Source organism: Eptesicus fuscus, chromosome 11 (genome assembly GCF_027574615.1).
Source record: "Eptesicus fuscus isolate TK198812 chromosome 11, DD_ASM_mEF_20220401, whole genome shotgun sequence".
NCBI lineage: Eukaryota > Metazoa > Chordata > Mammalia > Chiroptera > Vespertilionidae > Eptesicus > Eptesicus fuscus.
In genome coordinates this window covers 59,842,974-59,861,773 of record NC_072483.1, presented here as the reverse complement: position 1 = coordinate 59,861,773, position 18,800 = coordinate 59,842,974, and the positions used below count along the sequence as shown (strand labels likewise).

The following is an 18,800-nucleotide window of genomic DNA, read 5'->3' as shown; positions in this document are numbered from 1 at the left end:
ATGGGACCCAAGGAGAACCTCCCCACTTCCCTGCAGAGGTACCCGCCCAGGGCCGCCAGAGCTTCCAGAATTTTAAGAGAAGCTGCAGATATTACTTTTTGTGTGCAATATTAATTTTTAGATATCAGAGCAAATTTTCTTTTAAATAAAACACATCCTGCAGGCCTTCTGTCATGACCTCTGTCACAGAAGGGGGACACTGGGGTTGCAGACCTGAGGACAGATCTCAGTCCTGTCTGGGCTCCTCACTGCAAGGTAGGGGTGCGTCGGTGGGTGAGTGGGTGGTCTTCCAGCTCCCTCTCAGCTCCACGTTTCTGATTCCTCCACCCTTCCCACCCACAAACCCCACAAAAAATCCTAACTTAAAGATTCTAGCCTCCCCTCAGTGTAACTTTTTAGAGCATTAACTAAATTATGGCCACTGAAAGTTTAACCAACTACCAGATTTCCAACTGTTTTCCATTGACCCATATATTAAAATAGTAGAAGCCGTTGGTCTCCGGAGGCTTCTGGACAACCCTGGATCCAGCGGAATGACGCACCGTTGTGGAATGTCACCAGGGCAACAGGCCCCAAACAGAAATGTCAGCACTTCTGAGGAATAAGGCAGCATTTCTGGTACACATCCCTCCACCCCTTTCTTACCCAGCTCCTCCTCTTTTCTACCACTGCTTTTAAGTGTTCATGTGTGTTTTTATTACTGCAATTTAAGGACTACTTAACTCCCTAAAATGACCCTTTCTGACTCACCGCATTGCCTACAATGATTGTGCTGGACCCGTCTCTGGAGCAAGGCTCTGTGGAAGTGCCCACCTTGGAAAGGAAAGGAATGTGTGCCTCCCCACTGGGGTCTGGTGCTCAAGGAGTCGTTCATGAGGAGATCAAGGCTTTGCTCGACAGCCAGACAACTAGTCAGCCCCAGAGGAAGGCCAGCCCAGGAGGGAGCAAGGCCAATGTCAAGGTCCAGCCAAGGGTCTGTGAGCACGAAGACAGATTCAGGCACCAGCATCATCCAAAGGAAGGCTTCTTCCCAGGAAGAGCCAGTCTACCCCTCGCTGCTATGCAGTGTGTAAACATCTGCTAAATGAATCAAGATTAGGAGACGCCTCTCCTTCACATAGTGTGTAGTCCCTCCTTGTAGGGTCATGGAGCAGAGTGGCCCCCGGAGGTCCAACAAGGTGGCTGTGTGCCCTGGTCCTCATCTGTCAGACTCCACAGAGAGCGCATTCTACAACCAGCATGTCAAACTCACGGCCGGCGGGCCACATGCCTCACCCACCAGCCACGAGTTTGACATGCTTGATCTAGAGCAGTGGTTCTCAACCTTTTTAATGCCGCGACCCTTTAATACAGTTCCTCATGTTGTGGTGACCCCCAACCATAAAATTATTTTTGTTGCTACTTCATAACTGTAATTTTGCTACTGTTATGAATCGTAATGTAAATATCTGTGTTTTCTGATGGTCTTAGGCTCTACAGTAGCGGTTCTCAACCTGTGGAGCCTATGGGCGCTGCTTGGGGAAGGGGCTGGCAGCTGGCAGACCTCGCACTGGGTGATCTGCCGGGACAAACAGTAACTGGGGACCACGGGCGCAGTGTCCGGTTGAGAACCGCTGCTGTAGAGCCTAAGACCATCGGAAAACACAGATATTTACATCACGATTCATTACAGTAGCAAAATTACAGTTATGAAGTAGCAACGAAAATAATTTTATGGTTGGGGGTCACCACAACCTGAGGAACTGTATTAAAGGGTCGTGGCATTAGAAGGTTGAGAACCACTGTTCTAGAGGGACTGAGGCCAGAAAAGAGGGTGTGTCTGCAGTTCAGGAAGAGTGGTGTTTGAATGGTGCCCCCTCCCCCAAAAAATATGTCCATGTTTTCACCTCCAGAATCTCAGAATGTGGTCTTATTTGGAAGAAGGTCTTTGAAGATGTAATTAAGGTAAGGATTTTGAGAACATCCTGAGTTACCGGGTGTGCCCTACAGGCAGTGAATACTGCCTGTATAGGGACTGAGGAGAGGACATGGGGGTGGGGAGAGGAACACAGAGCCACCAGATGCTGGCAGAGACGAGGACTGAGGGTTTCCTAGAGCTTCTGGAAGAAGCACGGCTCTGCCGCCACCTTGATTTAGGACTTCAGCCTCCAGATCTGTGAGACAGCACATTGCAATGGTTTTAAGCCATGGTGGTTGGTTACTGGTCCCAGGACACCATCAGAGGGAGATGCCCTGGAAGAGGTCTTGTGGGGCCCTCGCCCAGTAAGGACGTGAACTCATCTGGGGGGTAGGAAGGTCAGCGTGGACTGCTGACATTGAGGGTCCCTAACCAACAAACCGCTGACCTCCAGGTCACCCCAGAATGGGGCCCACAGTCACCTCCACACGGGAACCTTCCACCAGATCCTGCGGCTCCAAATGCAAATATGTGCCCGACAGAGTCGAAGACAAAGGAAAAATTGACAAGTGTCGAGAAAAAGGGACTCCGACTTAAAGTGAACAATACCGAGAGCAGAATAAACTTCTGGAACCTCAGAGAAATAGATAAAATAATGTATTCTTAAAACAAGTACACTATGTATCCAAAGAACATACATTTATAGCCTGTGAACACAGACAACAGTGTGGTGACGGCCAGAGGCAGGGGCGGGGGCTACGTGGAGGTGTGTAAAGCGGGGGGTGGAGGGGGCGCTGGGAGGGGGGAATGGGGACATCTGTAATAGTGTCAGCAATAAATAAAAATAAAAAAGTAAACTGATTAATAATGACCACTTGACAGTTAAACATATGAGGATGAGAACGGGGGAAAATGGTGACAGAAAACAAAACTGAAGAACTCTCCAAGAAAGAAGAAAAATAAGTGTAGAGTGAAGGAAGAAAGATACATGTAAGTGTATTAAAGAATCAGTCAGTCCCAGAAGTCGTGGATGGAGAGGGGCAATTGTGAAGGAAATAACACAAGAAAACATCCCAGAATCGAAAGAGTTGAGTCAACAGCTTGAGGGGCCTTTTAGCAACCCTTAGCCATGGGGGTGACTCTTGAACCCCATGTTGTGAGAGGGCGAGATGTGCTGTCTCCTCTCCTGCCATTGGCTGGGGGCTGCCGGGAAAACACAGCCTGGGCCTGAGAGCAGGGCAGGGCCACGGAGGCCAGGCCGCCAGGGCTGTCGGAGAGCACAGTCTTCCTGGGAGGGAGCGCAGACGGCACACCTCACGCAGGGCTGCCAGGCCCGGCCCTGAATGCTCTTTTCTTCTGCTGTTTTTCCTGCGCGCTTTTCTTTGCTCCTCTCCTTCACCCTGCCAGCTTTCCTTACATGTCTGGCAGGTACTGGCTGGGTTCACTATGGGGCGTGGCCTTGGGCGCTGCTTGGGGAAGGGGCTGGCAGCTGGCAGACCTCGCACTGGGTGATCTGCCGGGACAAACAGTAACTGGGGACCACGGGCGCAGTGTCCAGGGAAGGCCAGCCAACTTCAAGCCTCCCAAAAGAACTCAGTGAATTACTTTAGAGCAGAACCTTCAGTGGACTGGTTGATCCATTGATGGGTTGATTGGTTGAATTTTCAGGTGGAGGTGAGATGCTCTGGGAGCGACAGCAATGTTTAAATGTCGGGTGTTCTGGGGGAGGGGAAAGTCAAGAGGTGTGCTTCCACTTAACCCCCCTCCCAAGGCCGCAGCCTCCTCCACACCCAGCACCCTGAGTCTGGGCATCTCTGGGCTCTGTGAAGTGACCACCCCCCTCAGCCTCCCCATCTCTGCAGGTGTCCACACTAGGATCCTCCACCGCCTCCCCAAATGTGTTGAAATTTCTCATCCTCTGAAGGATCCCCTTCCGTCTCATTATGTGTGTGAGTTTATACCTTTCAGCAATCCCCCGCTATCCTTTAATGGGCTACAGGCTGGGACTGAGACAAAGCAATAGGGTCCATCCCCCATCCTGACCTGGGAGCCTTGAGCTTATGTGGGTCAAGCACGGTCATCATAAGCCTTCTCAGATCCTATTTTGGAAATAAACAAGTCATATAACTTATATTTCTAAAACTGCCTTGATGGAGCTCACAAATTTTTCTCTCTTTTGCTTGCTTCCTACCGCCTTCCTCCTGGTCCTACTCTGGGCTTCACCCTGAGCTCCTGTCCTCACCACCGGGCGCCCCCTTCTGACGGGACGGGGAGCCTCAGGAGCCCCACTCCACACACAGTCCCATCCAAAGAAAGGCTCCAGTGGCCCAGAGGTTACCGGAAGCAGCTGTGTCTCTCAGAATTGCTCAGAACAACAACAACAAAAACTCCCTAGAAAGTCGCTCAGCCTGGTCCCTTTGCAGTTCTGTCCTTTGGATCTCCTGCCCCACAGCCTGTCCCTGCAGGCCCCTCAGCGATGCCCCTCCTTTCTCCTCCAGGCTTGCCTCCTGGGACCACCCCCACCCCACCCCCACCCCACCCCCGCAGCTCAGCAACTCAGCAGCCAGCTGTTCAGCCAGCAAAGCCGGTGTCATCCCACCTGTCCCAGAGGGGCAGCTTGGCTGGGGCACCTTGGGGACGCCAGAGATGGGACCATTCTCACCCATAATGTCTCTAGTCAGGGGTGACCAAGGAAGTCGCAATGACCAGTGAAGTCACAATAACCAGTGTCCACGGGAGAGGGCTGTGCCGGGGAGCGGGGGGTGGAGGGGGAGGGCAGGGATGGCATCCAGTGGAGGCCTCGATCCCCACCTGGAGGCAGGACCTGGAAGAAGAGACCAAGGGGGCCAGGCACACCGACCCAGCACTGCCCCATGCCACACAGCCTCCCATCATGGGCCCACAGTCAGTCCCGGCAGAGATTAGAGTCACACGCATAAAAGTTCAATGCATTAGACTTTGGATGCCCACACTGAACGGGGTTGCATTCTGATACTTTTGTAAATCCCCAGATCTGCTTCTAATTGTACAGCATGCAATTCATCCCACCACATGAAATATGACTTGAGTGAACATGTGAATGGTGCCATCAGATCCATCATGAATACATTCAAGATGAAAGTGATTCAAAAACACATCTGGCTTATTTCTGGACCATCCGTTGCAACTGAGAAAAACCTGTGCTACTGCCTGGGAGTGTCTGTGACCCCTGGGAGGGGGAGGTTTCTCAGCCCAGGGGCAGGCAGGTGGGAACTGGGTGAGGTTTGCCCTGAGTCCTGTCCCTCCCCCACCCCTCCACCCCCACTGCTGCACCCCTCCTGGCCCCCAGGCTGCCTGGAGCAGGAGCGTAGTGCCTTCATGGGGAACCCTCGGCTGGGAAGAGTCCAGTGGGCAGGATGAGCAGATGGCCCAGCCCTGCTGATGGACTGACCACCATGTGGATCGTGTTCTTTGGAGAAGGAAACACTGCATTTTTTCCACATATTAAGCAACACCCAGTCCTTATTCTCCAGCAAAAATTTCCACAGATGTTCCTTTGGGCTTGGTTGTTACTATGTTGGGAAGACAGCTGAAATGGAGCAAAGGTATTCAGGGGCAGGGGTAGAGCTGGTGGCCCTGCAGAGAAAATACCTGGGCAGAACCAAAAGGTGAATCACAGTGAGACAAGCTTAGCCAGGGAGGAAAGGGAGATGGGGGAGGGGAGGAGAGGGGAGATGGGGGAGGGGAGGAGAGGAGAAATGGGGGAGGGGAGGAGAGGGGAGATGGGGGAGGGGAGGAGAGGGGAGATGGGGGAGGGGAGGAGAGGGAGGTGGGGGAGGAGAGGAGAGAGGAGATAGGGGAGGAGAGAAGAGGGGAGATGGGTAGGGGGGAGAGGGGGAATGGGGGAGGGGAGGAGAGAGGAGAAGGGGAAGGGGAGGAGAAGGGGAAGGGGAGCAAGAGAGGAAAGAAGGAGGGGGGAGGGGAAATTCAGGGTGTCAGCCTGAGAATAAGATGCAACATGGCAGCAGCATTGAGCAACCTCCGTGAGTGACCTTTGGAACTGGATAGGGGTCAGATGTTCTCCAGCCGAGGGTGGTTTTTATGTCCCTGCCACAAGACACTTTTCAAATATTCCTGTTTTATTCCAGCAGTTCGGTCCTTTGGAGAGGCTGAGTCCAAGGAGAGAGCAGGTGTGCAGGAGAGTAACTGATGGATGCCCGCTCAGGACCAAGGGAGAGGGCGGCAGGGGGCGGGCGGGCCTGCAGACCCGGAACCTAGGCTGACATCCCTGGAAGGAGAAGGGAAGGAAGAGCCTCAGACTCCAGCGCAGTTCTGAGAAAGTTTCATCCAGGCTGGGAAGTCCTGGAGACACAGCCTGCTGTTGGAGGGAGCCCCTCAGCTCTCGGGAAGGGGCCTACATCAGGATTCCAGGGGCTGGGAGCAACCCGAGAAGTGTGGCCTTAGGAAGTGAGAGCCCCCATGGGAAGGAACCCCATCCCAACTGCTAGCTCAGCCCCTCGAGCATTCATCAGGAGCATTCATCGGGATCAGAAATTATCTCCTTGATGCAGTTCGCTTCCTGTCCATCAGCATTCCTTCCACGGGAATGTCAGCTCCCTGAGGGCGGGCCTTCATCTTCATCTGAACCTTCAGCCCCTAACACTAGGCCAGACACTTAGTAGGTCCTCAGATATTTGTGGAATGAAGGAATGCATGGAGGGAGACCTTCGCTGGACAAATTACTATATTGAAACGGGAGTTTTGAAACCAAAGAAGCTGAACTCATCAAATTAGAGTAACTATTTCGATTTTTTTTCTTAATTGATATCATGCAAAAAAAATTATGTATTTGTATTAAAAATAAAATCGCCTGTGTACTCATGGTGAGGGTAGCCCTCAATACCATCGTGCTGAGGACGCTTGCAATTTTATCCTTTTCAGCAGAGGGTTTGTGATAGCGACACTACACGTGGTGTTATTGTTATGCCTCTGTTAGGCTTTCCAAATAAAAACATTCCTCAGTCAAGGAGGGGGAAGAGATTGGCTATCAAGGCACGCAGCCTAATGTTTGGCTAAGGATACAGAAGTAGAGGAAAGTTTGGTATCAATGCGCATGAACGGCCTCAGGCCTCGAGGGCTGCGCAAACCTAAACACACAGCTGCCTTCACTGTCCAATGTGCAAACAGAGCCCTCCCCCGCCAGGGCGAACACGAAGCATTTAGAGCAGAATCATCAGACAAACCTGAAAGCCCTGTAATCAGAAACAGCCGGGAGAGGGCCTCATGTGAGACAGTGTGACATTACGGGTTTTACAAATAGGCTTTACTTTTTCAACTAAGAGGGGGGAAACCAAAAGCATGTGTTCCTAACTAACAAAGTTTAAAGACTTTTTCATAACTCTTCAGTCCTGGATGGAACATGGAGTCCTTGAAATGCAAATGACGTGGGGGCGTCCGGTCAGCTTGCTCTGCTTGGATGTGAATGACTGGTTACTTGTATGGTTTTTCATTTCAAATAGTAGGCGAGGCAGAAGGACGGTGGCCTCCTCCTCCAGGTCCCTCGTCCCTCTGCTCTTCCTCCCTGGCTTCAGGCCGGCTTGGCAGACCCTCCCACATGCTCCCTTGAGGTGCCCTGGGCTCCCTCAGCAGCAGTGACCGGACGATGTGCCCCCTCTGAGATACCCCAGCTACAGCTTCCAAAGAGCCATGTTTCTCTACCGGCCTGTGGGCACTTTCCCCTGGTCCCTCTGCAGACTCCCCTCAACAACGTGTGTGCCATCGCCCATTGTTGCCCCATGTTCCCAACAGGGAGATTGAGGCTCAAAGGTCAAGAGAGAGGCCTGGAACCAAGGACTGGAGGCAGTGCGGATTCCGGCCCACGCAGGGAGGTTCCAAAGGCTTTTTCTCTCATGCACACGTCTTCCTTTCAGTCTAGACTTGCTTCGGAGCTGGGGGTGCTCAACCCTGAGGACATGGAGGCAAACAAAATGGGAATATGCTTGTCCCCCCCCTCCTACCCCCCACACAAGACCTTGAGGGGCTCTGATGCTGGTCCAGCACAGGGAGGGTGAGGAGGGTGTCCCTGTCCTCCCCTGCACCTCCACTTCTCCAGGGGCCACTCTCCCCTCCCCTGAGAGTCACCCCTTGTCCAGGTTTGCCAGCGCATTGGAGCCTCACTGTCCCCTGGCCAGCATCTGGGCAGGTGATGAAGCTGATTGAGGGGTTTCAAGGCCTGCGAGCCCCCGGCCACCTGGACAGGGCAGCCCCCTCAGGGTGGCCAGGTAGGCTGGGCCCAGCGCACCCCTGACCACGGGAAGGACAGTTCCCTGCCGCTCCCGACCAGGCACTCCTCCAGTACCTCCTGGGGCAGGAGCCACATGGCTGAGACCTTTAGGGTGTCCTCTCCTGCGGGAATGGCTGGACAAAGGGCTCAGGACACTCACTGCCCTCCAGGAAGGATTCCCAAGACAGGGGCTTCTCTGGGCTGGCAAGGGGGCCATTTCAGGCCTGCCCGTGGCAACAGCTGCTTGAGAAAATGGGGGAGGGAGTCAGGGCACAGAGGTACAGGTACAGGTACAGGGTGCTCAGGGCCCAGATCATGGCTCCATCAGTCACCAGAAACGGTTACTCTCCCAGTGACAATGTGACCCAGACTCAGGGTCACATTGATTATAACCCTTCACAAGCGTTGGCGTAGCTTGGGCGATGAGGGTGCCCAGCAGTGCTCCGGAGCCACCTTGGCCTTGGCCCGGGACAGTGACAGGGAGGTCCGGGCACAGATGAGGCAGGAGGAGGAAGAGGCAGCCAGACAGAAGGCTCTGCAGTCATGTGGTCCTTCTTGTCTAGCCGGAAGAGAGCACCCAGAAGAGAAGGGAAATAAAACCCGCCTTTGGAATGCCAGAGCAGGAGGTTTATCTGTATTGGAATAGTATGATGGGTCTGAGGCCCATTGTTGAGTGGAAAGTTGTATTTACTCAACTGCACCTTGTGATCTTCCTTCCCACGCTGACAGAGTGCGGGAAAGTCTGTCTGTGGGACCCCTGGAGCCCCGGGAGGGGGAGCAGGACAGGGCCATGGCCTTGACCTGCCTGGCAGCCCCACTCAAAGCGACTCTCCCCCTCCCGCGCCCTCCAGGAGACTGGTTAAATGTTGGTTCCATCCTCCCGTTTAGACCTCAGCTGAAGAACACCATGACCTGTCATACAGGAACCTGGAAAAAGACCCCGAGTGCGAGTGCGAGTGCGAGTGCGAGTGCGAGTGCGGTGGCTTCCATGGAATTGCCATCTCACCCCCGTTCCCCGGAGCCCACACAACACCCTTGAGGCGCACTGTTATCTGAAATTGTAAAAGCATTTTCAGGAACCCCGAGTGTTTCCTGTCTGGCACAGGCCATGCTGAAACGTCCCACCGGAGCAGACTCAGCGGAAGTATTTGGAGAGTCGGCGGATGTTCCTGTTAGGGCATCGGAGCCAGGGCCACACCCCGCCACCACCCTCCTTTCTGACACCTGTCAAGTCAACTTTCCTCAGTGGCCATGTGGGGTCCCGTGTGGGGCCTTCAGCCCCAGCTCTGCGGTGCCCTGGGACATAGGAGGGCCAGGCTCTGCTCCAGATCACCACAAGGACTATGAGGAGTCCAGCGGCCCTGACTGCAGTAATGTCATGGAAAGTTCCAGAAGGTGGGGCTGGGAAAGGGAGCGTCGTTTCAGGGTCTCATGAAGGCCCTGCCAACCAGTGTCAATACAAAAGATATACGTCAGTTCTGTACAATAACTAAATTACATCCCATGCCCTCCAGCCTGCCCACATGCTCAGAGACAAACTTGCTAACTGATCATGGCCCTCGAGCATCCTGACCACTTAGCCATGTCTGCCTCCCATAGAATAAGTGGGGGGATGGGAAGTGCCTTGGTATTTGCCATTCCTGCTCCAGCCCATTGGCTTGTAGAGCTCACAGAGCCAATCAAAACCTGTCACTGTCATAATTTCACCAGTTTCTGAAATGGCTAGTTTTCCTTCTTCCTGGCCAGCCTTGGGAAGAGTCACATGCACAGAAGTGTCTGCTGGAAAATGCGAGTCCCCAGCTGCCCAGCCATTCCACAAAGGAAACAGGGGTGCCCATAAGGGGGGGGCAGTCAGCTGACACCTGGCCCACCTGCATGAGCAGGCTGCTAAAAAAAGGCATGACTCACAGTTGGCTGGGAGGGCCCAACCTTAGTTCAGCAAGCCCGCCCCCGCCTTAAATGCCACCTAAGGCGTCCAGAGGAGCAGACCATGTGTCTGCCCTGGTGTAGAGCTCAGCACGTGCACACCAGGCAGCCTAAGGTGCGCCCAGACCCCCTCTCACCTAGTCACGTGGCTGGGGGAGGGCCTGAGAGCTCAGCACTCCTGCTGCATAGCACACAGTCCACACCATATGGCCAGGCCAAGTCCACTCGGAGTCCCTGCGTAAACACATCCCGTCACTTAGGAAAACAGAATTACATTTTCCATAGCAATGAAATACCTCTCTAGGGGGTATTTCCAGAAATATACGCTCTGCACAGGGACAGTGCGGTTTTTGCCAATCCCCTGGAACAGGAAGTTTTTGCACAGTGACATGAAAAGAAGAAAGTGAGTAAGAGACAGAACCAGAGTGAGGAAAGTCCAGGGAGGTCCATGTTCAAAATAAACAATTTTTAGAAATACAGACAGTCCCTGATTTATACTCAGGCTGAGTTCCAGGATTGTATTTCCAAGTCAGTCATTCGGACTGAGATGCACTTTCCCATAGAAACTGGGTTCAATGGTCATGAAGTTAACCCAGAGCTGTCTCTTCTTCTAACAATGTATGGCATTACCAGTCAAACTTTCCCGGTTCCCTCAACATCATCGCTGGTGTTGCTTCTGTGAGAAAGTAGGTTCTGATGTACAGAGCAGGACAAAGGAGCCCCTCTCCCCTGGAGGTGCAGAGGTGGGAAGGGGTTCCAGGAACATGAATGGGGCAGTGAGACTTGGTGGGTGGTCATGGCTTTGGTTCTGGCAAGATCCATAACTTCGCCTAGCCTCTGTCACCTCACCTCAGAATACTTCCCACCTTATATTGTTGTTGGCAGGATTAAGTGGCAGAAAGTATGTAGAGCACAAGTTACAGGGCTTGGCCCCAAACAAGAGCTTAACAAGCAGTGGCCGTTACCGTTACTGTTACCTTTTGTGCGCAGGAGAGAAGTGGACCATCAAACCTGAGCATCTCAGGGCTTGAAGGGGTTCACTAACTATTTCCAACAAAAGGCAGGACCACAACTATTTTACCTATTATGATCCTGGCCCATGGTAGGCTCTAAGAAGGATTGGATGGATGGACAGGTGGATGGATGGATGGATAGATAGATAGATAGATAGATAGATAGATAGATAGATAGATAGATAGATAGATAGATGAATGGGTGGATGAATGGGTGGGTGGGTGGATAAGTGGATAGATGGGTAGGTGGATGGATGGATGGATGGATGGATGGATGGATGGATGGATGGATGGATAAGTGGATGGATGGGTGGGTGGGTAGATAGGTGGGTGGGTGGGTGGATGGATGGATGGATGGATGGATGGATGGATGGATGGATGGATAAGTGGTTGGATGGGTGGGTGGGTAGATAGGTGGATGGATGGATGGATGGATGGATGGATGGATGGATGGATGGATTTTATTTTCACCCATTTTATTATCACCCATGATTCTGGGGTTTGACTGGGTTCACCCGGGTGATGAACCCAATATCTGCTCCGCCTGATGTTGGCTGGGGAAGCTGTCATCTACAGCCTCAACTGGGCTGGAGCATCTAGCATGGCTCCCTCAGATGTCTGGCCCCTGAGGAGGGGTGGCCAGAACACTGGGCACCTTTCTCTCTGTGCAGTGCTCACATCTCCCTCTCCACTGGGTGAGCTCAGCAGGGCAGCTGGGCTTCTTACATGGCATCTTGGGGCTCCCCAAGTGGGACAGCACCGGCTTCCAGGTCTCCTAGGGCCTCAGTTCATGACCACCACAGCATCCCTTCTGACACATTTTGCTGATTCAAGGAAGTTGGGGCCAGCTCAGATTTGGCATGGGGAGGGGTAGGAGGGAGGGAAGGGAGTGGCATCATGAAGGATGGTGCTGTGGACAGAATGTCTATTCCCCAATGTGGTGGTATTTGGTGGGGGACCACTGAGAGGTGATTAAGCCATGGGGACAGAGCCCTCATGAATGGGATTGGTGCCCTTATAAAAGAGCCCCAGAGGGTTCCCTTGCCCACTCGGACATGTGAGGACACAGTAAAAAAACAGGAAGCTCTCACCAAACAAGGACTCTGCCAGAGCCTTGATCTTGGACTTGCCAGCCTCCAGACTGTGAGGAAGAAATGTCCATTGTTCCTGTGGGTGGCGTCCTTGCTGTTGGTATTTCTCTAGAGAAGGCGTCCTCAAACTACGGCCCAGCCCGTGGGCCACATGCGGGTGTTTTTGCTGTTTTGCTTTTTACTTCAAAATAAGATATGTGCAGTGTGCATAGGAATTTGTTCATAGTTTTTTTTAAACTATAGTCCGGCCCTCCAACGGTCTGAGGGACAGTGAACTGGCCCCCTGTTTAAAAAGTTTGAGGACCCCTGCTCTAGAGCAACTGAATGGACTAGGACAGATGGGAGTATTAGCAGGTGTGGCTCCTTGGGCTGTCTTTGAAGAGGAGCTACCACCTTCGCTGAAGTCACAGTCCTCACAGGTCAGTGGCTCTTCTCCACCCTGGGGCTAGCTAACATCATTTGCAATTTGTGGTATCCAGGTCATCACGGCAGAGGAGAGGCGAGGACAGCTGGAAGAAGCAACTCTAATGCTGCTGCCACCTCACTTCTGCCCACACTTCACTGGCTGGGGCTGCTCCCAAGACCCCCAACTTTACTACAAGGGAGGCTGGGAAATGTCGGGACTGGGCATCTATTCAGCTAGTCTTCATCGTCTCTGCCACATCATTGAGTTCCTCTAACGGATGGTCCTCTGTGTTGGTGGGCACGAGCAGGGGCTTGCGTTGGCTGCTGGTGGGCATGTAAACCAGGACAGCCTCTGCCCAGCTCCTTGCTTGCTCCTGCCTGGGTGTGGAGACCACGCTGTGTCCTGGGGCCTCGGCTCCGACACTCAGTGGGCCCTACTGACCCACAGAAGCCAAGGGCTTGGTGACAGCAGGACCAACCTCCCGTCCTCCTTCCAGAGTGTTGTGTGGTGTTGGCCGGAGCAGCTAGGAACTCATTCCTCTCGAGGGTGGAGGCTGCTTGGGCGACTGCTGGTTCCCACCTAGTTACGCAGGAGAACACACAGTATCCCTGTGGGAGGGAGGCAAACTTGGCCGCCCGGAGCAAGGGGACTTGTGTAGCCTTTTCACAACACTGGGCCCTGTTCAGGTCCCATGTTAGCACAAGGATGGAAAACCAGAGAGAAACCCAAGAACAACAAAACTGCTCAACCTATAAATGAAGGTGGAAGGGCCTGGGATTAATTCACCAAAAGAACAAGAAACGGCTCAGCAGCAAGTATCTGTGGGTGTCAACTGGACCCGGATTCGAGTACTGGTTCCGTCGCTTCATGCTGTGGGGCATTTAGTCATGTTACTTAGCCTCTCTGAACGTCACTTTCCTCCCCTGTAACATGGCCAGAGTCCCAGTAGCTCCCTCACAGTGCTCATGTGACCATTACGCAGGATCGTGCGTGTGCCGGGCCCGTGGGAAGCGCTCAGTAAATGTGGGTGGCATTCTTGTTGTTATTCCTACTCCCACCCTTGTTGGAATAACACGATGCCCTCCCCAAGTTATTAGGTTAATTCAGAGGGGAAATCGCTAGCAGTCGGTTGGTGACAGTGACAGATCCTGAGTGTGGCAGGGCAGGATGTCCCAAACCCCCGTCTCTCTCTCCAGCGTGATGCTGCCTCACACCACACACCACGTTCCTGATGAAGGGCCTGCAGTTTGAACTGGTTAGGGCTCTTCTGGGTGAACTTGAATGAACATAGCAAACTGGGGATGTACTGAGATCCAAAAAGGCACCAAAGCAGGGGGATCAGAAAGGGCAGGATCGCCCTAACCGGTTTGGCTCAGTGGATAGAGTGTCGACCTGCGGACTGAAGGGTCCCAGGTTCGATTCCAGTCAAGGGCATGTACCTTGGTTGCGAGCACATCCCCAGTAGGAGGTGTGCAGGAGGTAGCTGATCGATGTTTCTCTCTCATCGATGTTTCTAACTCTCTATCTCTCTCCCTTCCTTTCAGTAAAAAAATCAATAAAATATTAAAAAAAAAAAAAAGGAAGGGCAGGACCCAGTCTCTGGGAAAGGAGAGGATGCCAAGAGGACGCCAAGGCCATTCTACATACTCTGAGTTTCAGGGTCACGTGAGAGACAGCCTGGACTTACAGAGAATAAGTGGCTGGAATCATCACGTGTAGCTCAGGAAAGGCATCGTTGGGGCCCGGGGGGACCTAGCCAGCGAGGCAGCATTGGGCTTTCTGGAAACCCGCCTTGGCACAGTCCCGTCGGTGTGCCTGGAAAGGGCGCATGTGCCATCAGAGTGCCAAGGTTTCAGGCACAAGGTTTCAGGCACAGGAAGGTTGTGGAGCGATAGTTATAAATGCAAGTGTCCCCATGAATCCAGAATCCTAAGTGCAACTGTGTGCAGGGACGAGACAGGAAACTGAAGTGAGCAGAGCAGGCCCGCTGGGAGGCAGTAGGGAGCAGTGGAGCTTGTGGTGAACTGGGGAGGGCGTGACCCAGCCGGCTCAGCCCCATTTCACTGTCGCCCGGGGGAAATGCAGGCCCAGCGCTGTCAGACCTTCTGGTTTCAAAGAAAAGTTGGCCATTTGGACTTTTGTGAGAATCTTTCAGATTTTTAAGTGTGAGTAGCTAACACAAAAGTTGTAAAGCCCTGGGGGACCACAGATGGCATGTTGTGGACTGAGGGGTGCCCAGGAGCACGCAACCTCTGCCCGCCCCCACCCTGACCCAGGGCTGGAAGAGGCACCCCAAACACTGCAGACCTGGGGTCACATGGCTCCTCGCTGTCATCCCAGCAGGAGGAAGAAAGGGCTCCAGGCAGAGACGGTTATGCCAGAAATTTATCCTCCTCTTCCCCCTGAAAGATGAAAATTTTACTTAAAGAGGGTATATTTTTACAATATTATATTATGAAAATGTGCAAACATACAGCAAAGTTGGAAGAATTTTACAGTGAAAATCTGTATCTCCACCACCGAGATCCTGACGTTAATATTTTCCTAGGTTTGCTTGATCACACACAGATCCATCCATCGCCTCTCCAGCGCCCACCTACATCCACTAGCAATGACCTTTCCGGCGAATAGTGGGAGGAGGTTTAGGAAGGTGTCCTGGCTGTTTCCTGTCTTCTTTCAGATTCGTATCCTGACTGTCCCTCCTCTGCTCTGTCCTGAAGGAAAACAGAAACAGGCCCCATTGGCTTCTAGCTTCTGGGTGGGTTTAGACAAGAGCAGACACTGGTGGAGGGGACAGGAGGGGAGAAATCGGTATCCTTCTCTCTCTCTCTCTCTCTGTCTCTCTCTCTCTCTCTCTCTAGTGTCTCCCCCCCCAACTTGACTATAAGGGACCCACCAGCCCATCCCTCTGGGGTCCCAGCTCCCACCAGACATGACTCCAGCATCCTCCAGGTGATGGAGATCTGGAATCCAGGTGGCGGAGATCTCTTTGTCTCTTGAGGCCTAGATAGGAGAGTGACTTCCTGCTCTTGCTAATGTCTTCATTGCCTTATTCCGTATTTAGCTTCTCACCTCTTTCCAGGACCTGTGGAAACACTCCCTGCATTGTGCTTCTATTTGCAATGAGCAGCGTGGATTCTGCTGTCTTGGTTGTACATGGCTGGAACGAGAGGTTAGCAAGTATGTGGCATCCAGTCCCCTGGGAGGCACAGAGCAAGCTAGAGTTACAGGTGCGGTGGGGCTATGCTGAAAACATTGGCCAGCTCTTAAAGGGCCCCACACTGTGTAGAAACAGTCAGAGTCCAGCCCCCCCATCATGCCCAGAACTTGTCCAGAGCTGCCAACGAGAACCAGCCTCGGCTCAGACCCCAGAATGGATCTTGCAGGTGCTGAAGCCAGAGGCTGCCGTGAACTCTCCTCCAGCTTTCTAGCAAGTTCTTTCTTGAAGGGAAATCCCAGTGGCCACTCCCATAGCCACAACAGCAAGCTACCCTTTTGTAAAAATTGTCTAAATAACATCTTGATTTCGTCCTGCAGGAGCTCTCCTTGAGCTTAGAAGCTACAAGAATGAGATCCAACCGCAAACACTGATGTATGCGGTCCCAGGGCCAAAAACTCCTCTCCAGGGACACTTCTAAATGGGTAATGAATCACATGAGTCACGGGGGATGGGATGATTGGGCCCAGCTGGGATGAGTTCAACTATCTACAAAGCACAGAGAAATCTTTAACGAGCTAAATCTCATCCAGTTGTCCATCGGAACATGGGAAACTATGCTGGAAATTGCCATCTGTAACCAGCTCCAGACACTGGGCCAAAAACCCACTCCGCTTTAGCAAAACCTAGTCTTTTGAATCACATATAATTTACACACAACAGAATGAACTCATTTTAAGTATACATTTCGATGGGTTTTGATAAATGTGTACACGTATGGATATTAAAGAACACATTTTGATGAGTTTCAACAAATGCATACAACCATGTAGCCACCACCTAAACAAAGACAGAACATGTCCATCATCAAAGGGGGCTCCTCATGCCCCCTCTTAGTCAAAGCCCACCCTCAGGCCCAGTCAAGTACTCACCTAAACTGAATTAGATTTGTCTTCTCCGGAGTTTGGCATAAACGAAACCACATTCTGTGTTCTCTTTGGTGGCTGACGTCTCACTCAGCATGAGGTCTGCGAGAGGCACTCAGGCTGCTCTGTGTATCATCAAGTTCGTCACTTTTTACTGAGGGGTAGTCATAGTCCGTTGTACAAATACCACATTTTGTTTACTCATCCACCTGTTGACAGACGTTTGCCTTGTTTCCAGCTGTGGGTGATTGTGCTATGAACCTGTGTGCAGTTTTTATTTCTCCTGTAACCCATTCATTCTTTCAGCTTTTCACTTTGAGATCATTATAGATTCACGTGTGGTTGCAATAATACAGAGAGACCCTAAATGCCCTTCACCTAGTTTCCATCAGTGGCAACATCTTGCACAACTATCGTACAATATCACAGCCAAGAAATTGACCTTGATACAATCCATCGACCTTGTTCAGATTTTAACCAGTTTTATTTGCACTCATATGTGCGTGTTTAGTTCTATGAGATTTTATCATATGTGTAGATTCATGCAGTCACCACCCCAGGGCAGGCATGGACCAGATCCATCACCAGGATGCCTTCATAGCCTCTCTGCCCCGTCCCGAGCCCTTAGCAACCGCTAACCTACTCACCTCTATAAACGTGGCACTTCCAGAAGGCTATTGAAATGGACTCACATAATTGATGGCCTTTGGAGTGACCTTTTTCAGGCAGCAAAATTCCCTTGAGATCCACCCAAGTTATTGCCTGTACCAAGTGTGTTCTTCTTTATTCCTGAGAAGCACTTCAAGATATAGATGAACTGTAGTGTGTTTCACCTTTCACCCGCTGAAGGACTCAGAGTTGTTTCCAGTTTAAGGTTGACACAAGTAAAGTTTCTATGAATATGTATGTGCAGGTTATTTTGTGAACTTAAGTTTTCAAGTTTTTTTTTATATAAAATACCGAATGGTGCGATCACAGAGCCAGGTACTGGGGGCATGTTGAGTTTTGTAGGAACCTGCCATGCTCTTTTCCACAGGGACTATCCCTTCTACATTTCTACCGGCAAATACTTTCTCCTCATGTTTGCCATTCTTATAAGCAATATCTCATTGTGGTTTTGTTTGCATTTACCTAATGACTGATGATGTTGAACATCTTTTCAGGTGCTTTTTACCATCTGTGTGCCCTCTTTGGAAAAAAAAAACAAAACCTGTTCGTGTCTTTAGCCCTTTTTCTAATTAGATGTTTGGGCGGATATTTTACTGTTGAGTTTAAGAGTTTATTATATATCTTAGATACTAATCCCTTGTTGGATGTGTAGTTTGCAAATATGTTCTGTTTGTAGCTTTTCTTTTTCACCCTCTTAATCTTTCACAGAGCAAGAGTTTTTAGCTTTCATGCAGTCCAATTTATCCATATTTTTGCTTTTATGAACGGTGCTTTTGGTCAAATCAGGCAACTAACTCCTTGGTCAAAATATTTTCTCCTATTTTCCTAAAAGTTTATTGGTTTTATAGTTTAAGTCTGTGATACATTTTGAGTTGGTTTTAGTTTAACCCTTTGCACTCGCTTGCTTTTTTCTTTATTCTACTCAGGATTTAATTTTTTAAATACCCCAGATTTTACAAAGCGCGGCAGTAGAATAAAAAACTGGAGTTTCTTTTCATACAAACTTATTTCTTTGGATTTTTTTATATTTCAAATTATTGATACATTCAAAGAGTAATTTTAATCTCGATATCCGAGTGCAAAAGGTTCATGTGTAAAGTTTAGGTCAAGGTTCATTTCTTTGTCCACAGATGCCCAAGGGCTGCAGCACCATTTGTAGAAAAGGCTCTGTTTCCCTCAGGTGGGTTGCTCTTACACCTTTGTCAGGTATCAGCTGGGCATTTCTGTGTTCTATTTCTGATTTCTCTACTTTCGTCCATTGATTTATGTGTCTATCCATCTGTCAATATGCTACAGTCTTGATTATGGTAGCTATGTCATAACCCATCCTTTTTTAAGAAAACAAAATAAATAGAACTAAATGTCTATGTAACTCTCCTCATATCCTTTGAAGATCCCACCAGAGCTGGGACCTAAGTTGGAGACAAGAGAGTGGCCTGTATAGTCCTGAGCC

The 18,800-nt window shown here is 51.1% G+C and overlaps 1 long non-coding RNA gene across 1 annotated transcript; it reads left to right on the top strand.

Moving 5' to 3' along the window:
* The first annotated feature begins 577 nt into the window (after positions 1-577).
* Positions 578-2,431, top strand: LOC129150753 (uncharacterized). The gene is made up of 3 exons (XR_008557496.1): positions 578-618; positions 1,893-1,944; positions 2,352-2,431. It is a non-coding gene; the product is annotated as an uncharacterized LOC129150753 (long non-coding RNA).
* The last annotated feature ends 16,369 nt before the right edge of the window (positions 2,432-18,800 follow it).